Genomic DNA, 5,749 nt, shown 5'->3' on the forward strand with positions numbered 1-5,749 from the left:
CTCTATTTTTTTGATTCTAATATGTCGGATTTATACGTAAAAGTTTCATATATCGCTTATATCCTACTAATTTATTATTTAACACGAAAATGCGATCCGTACATAAATATTTTTGTATTTTTTTTTTGTGATTTTCTGCTAAAATGAAAACAAAATCTATATCCTATATAAAATGTATGCAAATTTTTTACTACAGAAAATTACTTCTCATTAGCATCACAGTGTGTTGATGTGTGTGTGTGTGTGTATAAGAGAGAGAGAGAGAGAGAGACGAACACCTCGACCACTGAAATTCGAGTAGTGAAAAGGACTTGACATATTTGGGACGCGTATCAGTACACAAAATCAATTCAACTTTACCCTGAATATATTACATAGTACAGACGAAAATCAAAAATATGACTATTGCCTGTAAATTGTGGTTATTGGCTGTGGTAGGTACAGCGTTCTTATATCAGGATGGCCCACAAGGCAATGGCGTTTTATGCGTAAAAAAAGTCGAACATTTATCCAAAGATAATTCGTCCGGAGATATATTATCTGAAGAAAACAATTCCAGTAGTGAGGATGATTTGGATGGTAGTGGTATGGCAAGCGACATCAAAGATTCCAATGAAGATGATGATGATGATGATGATGATGATGAGCGTGGCATTAAATCGAAAAAAGGATCCCAAAAAAGTAAGAATAAAAATGATTATGATGACGAAGATGATGAAGACAGCGAAGACGAATAAGACGAAGAAGATGGAGAAGATGAAAATTCAGCAGATAGTTCGGACGAAGATTATGAGAAAAATAAAGGGCTCCATAAGAATATCAGACATAAGATAAATAATAAAAATAGAATCGGGGAAATGCAAATGTCAACGATAACTATCATCACAGGAAAACCAGAGGATATCTTAAATTATCTCAACGCAGGTTTTTAAATTTGTTTTACGTTATTGATAGTTTATTCAATCGTTGTATTTAGGACATTTAGGTACTCTTTTGTTTTTTTCACCCAATCTAAATATTTCATGAATCAAGTTTTTGTAAGCGATACAACGAGTTTTTTCATCGAGATACAATTTATATGTGTATTTGTAAAATTGTGTTGTTTTATTTTAGATATAATGCCTTATCAACCAGCTGCTTTAAATTTTAAAAATAAATCAAATTCTAAACTTCTAAAAAAAATTAAAAGTGCAACTACAAGAACTAAGTCAAGCAAGGACAAAAAAGAACCAAATGAAGATTTGAAGAATTACATGAGGCTCATCTTTAATAAGAGTTCAAAAAATAAAAACAACAAACAAATAGATTCAGATGAGGTAAGAGTTTTTAATTATCATTTATCTGTCTTAAAAGTTTAGATTTGTATTAACAATAATAGTTTTCTCTTCTTTTTGATACTTGGTAAATTTCAATAATTGAAGGGTGGGCGGGAATAACGTTCTATGTAGCCTAATGATACCTATCATTGCATTCAAATTTAACCTACCTAGTCAGAGGTCCACCCCACTCCCAATCTACAACAGAGCGATACCCATTTACCCGCTTTTTTTTCGTTTTTTTTTCTATAAATATCGAAAAAAAAATTATTAGTTGGGTAGAAAAGCTTGAAAATTTAATACATGGCTTCTAACATATTGTAACAATAGCAGTTGAAAAATATTCAAAATACATAGTCATGATTTTTTTTATAAGTATTTAAAGTTCAAATTTTGACAACATACGTAAAAATTACGAAAATTCTCAAATTATTTTAAGCTAGAAATTCATAAAAAAATTTCTTTTTATATCTAAGATTTGTAAGATTTGAAAATTTTTAATAATCTATAATTTATCCTAGACAGATAAACCATCTCCGGTTAAATAAAATATTGAAATGTCATTATTTCCAGAAACAAAAATTCTAAAAAATGGTCATCTTCAATTTATTTTGGAAATAATTAAATAAAAAATATTTGTTTTTAATTATTCTAGCAAAACATTAAAATAATTTAAAGAATAATATGATTGTAGTTCTTATCCCGGTGAGTTATATTATATTATTATATTATATTATATTATTTTATTACAAAACCAGAATTTTGATATCTCCATTATTTCGTGAGATATCGTGATGGGTAAATTCTCGCGGGATACCCGTATAGGAATATTAATAATATACTCAATAAAATTAATTATCATTGTTCTTAAATATTAAAAATATGATTGTATGAAATATAGGTTAATATGTAGGTAGGTACAAATACAATTATAATTAATGTTGTTTTTGGTACCTATTTTATTTTTTATTTTTCCATCAATATTATATGGATAATAAAAAGATCATAATTAGCTATAAATGTAATAAAAATAATTTCCCGGTATTTTTTTAACAATACTTATAATATATGACTAACCTAACCTAGCTGTAACATAATATCTAACTATATAAATGTGAAATGAAAATCTTTGTACGGGGTACGCTCTGTAACTACTTCAATCAGATTTTCTTGATTTATTTTTTAAACAGTGGAGCAAGTTTTTTGCATATATTTAGACCAATAAAGTTGCGGGGGTATAAATATGCAAAATATTAAATATTATAAGGTTACTATTGGTTTCAATTCTAAGGTGGATTATTTATTAATTATAGCCATTTATTATTGTTTTCACATTATTTATTATTTAGCCTATTCGTGTTTTTGTAAATTTGTAAATTTGTTGATCTACGGGACTTTGTCACGTGAAGTTTTGAACATGGTTAGTCGGGTATTTAACGACGAATTTAACACAAATTTTTAATCATATAGATTTGGTATCTTTAACGGCCAACGAAGTGCAAGGGGGTCAGCTAATATATTATATACGTCTGTCTCAAATGTATGGGTACTAATATTTTTTGATTATAAATGTAATCTTTTGGAATCCCTGGAAATCTCCAATAGTCCTCAGCCAATAGACGTTCAGCCAGCGAAACCAATCTAAGTTGAGAAGCAACTGGTCCATAGTTATGTGGTTCACAGGGGATATTCAATCTAAAACTAGCAAACCTCATAAATTTACGCTGAACCCTTTCAACAAATAATATGCTCAATGTGGGGTCTCGGATCAAGATCACTACTATATTTTTCCTTTTACCGAGGTCTAAAAATAATAATTCCAAAAAACATTTAATATTTTAATTATTCAAATACAGCAGTAATTATTGATTATTTATTTTTTAATATATGAAACATATTGTTTTTTGAAATTGGTTAAATTTTGAATGAATGAAAGCAACATATACTTTAAAAATATATATGTAATATGCATAATATTGTAAAATTGTATGGTTTTCAGTTTTCACACTATGAAAACTAATGCTTGTACATTAGATAATGAAGAATATACTATAATACCAGTACTCTGCAGAAGGTACTCACGCCGCTACTCGAAAATTGTACTCGTTGTGATTGTATTTACATTTTTATTTGTTTTTATAATATTGTTAAATATATCCACCATGGTCTGATACGCACAAGTCAGTTTTATATGGTCATGATTTTTTTAGAACAATTATAGAAATATTATTAAAAGGAATGTGTGAGATTTTTCCAAGCGACGTATATTACAACTATAGGTACCTACTTACACAAGTCATGTGCCTATAAAATTTACTTGTGCACAGCATTTAATGGCGGAGATATTGAAGAAAATTTATAAGACAAATAAAATATATTACCTATATTATACAATTTCAACGAGTAGTGTGCTATATTATACTGTATTTTTACCTAATATATGGCTCGTGTTTTCACAAAATTTCATACAATTTTATGGGCCTCCTATATGGCATATAGGCAACGCCGGGCGTAAGCCTAATAGCTAGTAATATAATTTATTGTATTACTATCATGGTAATTTATTTTATTATTATAGTACGGTTGGTTGAATTATTTTTCCCGACAATATATAGCCTTTGTCATATTATATAATCCTATATTTGTATAATAATATATTCATTTTATTAACATTTGAGTAAATATTGAATTACTTTATAGGACGTGTGATTAGGTTACATTTACAAGCCTTAGCTAAAAATATTAGACGTTTAATAGGTACATCCTTAACTACAATATAATTTGAAAATTTTTGATATTTTGTCAAAATTTGAACTTCAATTGCTTAGATATTAAATCTTGCCTATGTCTCTGTAATATTTTAAATAATTTGATAATAACGACTTATGAAACCTATTATTTCAATTTCAATTTTTTTTTTACCGAGTGAAATGTTTAATTGATAATTATTATTATATAAAAAAAAAAAAAAATAGAAGATGTAAAATGTCTATAAATAACATAAAAATAGTCTAAATAATAATATTATTAATTGGATATACGAGTTGAGTTGAAAAATTATAAAATACATTTTTAATTACCTAAGTAATTAGTTAATAAGTCCGCCTTTAGATTTACCTTGGTTTGTTTTAGTATATCAATATACGTCTTTATATTAGTGTACATATAATATATATTATTCTAAAACAACAAATTTTATAGTTGTTACTTAATATCGTAATATTAAATGTTAATATAATGGTTTTTTTTTCTTACAGATTTTAATGACTATCCTGAAGTCTACGTTGTTACATTTATTAAAAGATATATAGTTGGAATCCTTTGAAAAATCTATCAGTGTACTTTATCACCAGAATGTGTTGGATATTACACTTGTGTACATGACTGCAGCTGTAATTAATGATAATTAAATATCTTCAAAATATTTAAATACATCGTCTAGAATATTATGTTTTTTTAGAGCTTCCTAGATAATTTTAATTGCAATTCAACCATATTCATACACCTATATTAACGTTTAAATTTTTTTTATTCTATTAAAGTTTTTTTTTCCATATTTTATACATTGCGCATAATAATATACATTATACCTTATGGCTGTAGTGTTTGAAGGCAGTGACGGTGTGAAAATATGAATGCTTTGAACTCTTTGAAGCATATTGTAAATTTTAAAAAATTTACCCCCCCCCCCCCCGCCTCTAATTAGCAGCAGGGACCAAAGGGCTTTTAGACATAAAGCAATTTCTTCAAATAATCCTATGTCACGCCGCCACAGTATGAAAGAAATGTTATAATCTATAAGAGTTTTGAGGTTTTTTATGAATACTCATAAATTTCAAGTCATTTTATTGTTATCGAGTTTAAAATTTTATGCCAAAATGTCTCGTAAGAAAATAATATTGATGAAGGTACCTACTTATAAATTTCATATAACTACCAACGTTATTGGTAAACTGTAATTGGTAAATATAAGAGCAAATCATTTACACGTTTTCATGGAATTTGATTATTTTTTCAAAAATAAAAATGGTTCTAGCTCATTCATAATATATTTGTTTAAGGTTGGCATAACTTACAAAAATGACTGAATGTCCGTTTTCTAAAACTTGCCAAATAATTTATTGTGACGTATTGCCAAATTTTTATTTCTTAAATTACATTTTAATATAAGACGAACACTCTAATAAGTATAATAAGTATACATTAGACAATAATTTTAAAAATCTTAGCACTAATTCAGGTAATTCTTATTGGATAATCCGTTTTATATAAGAATAAAATGAATCAATTTTCAAACGTTTTACTGTATTTCATCCGTCGTTGTAATAATCGCTGATTCACTGATAATTTACTAAATACCATCATTATAGGTACCAAAAATAAATACAGGTACCTATTTTATAGGTAGTACTAAAAATGAAAAATAATCAATA

General features: G+C 27.0%; 1 pseudogene across 1 annotated transcript; it reads left to right on the top strand.

Moving 5' to 3' along the window:
* The first annotated feature begins 278 nt into the window (after window positions 1-278).
* Window positions 279-4,746, top strand: LOC107165885 (uncharacterized; annotated as a pseudogene). Its single transcript, XR_016191352.1, has 3 exons — window positions 279-924; window positions 1,114-1,316; window positions 4,574-4,746. The product of XR_016191352.1 is annotated as an uncharacterized LOC107165885 (transcript).
* The last annotated feature ends 1,003 nt before the right edge of the window (window positions 4,747-5,749 follow it).

The sequence above is a fragment of the Diuraphis noxia genome, unplaced genomic scaffold, assembly GCF_037042655.1.
Source record: "Diuraphis noxia isolate RWA-SAM2 unplaced genomic scaffold, SU_Dnox_SAM2 contig0004, whole genome shotgun sequence".
In the NCBI taxonomy this organism is placed as follows: Eukaryota; Metazoa; Arthropoda; class Insecta; order Hemiptera; family Aphididae; genus Diuraphis; species Diuraphis noxia.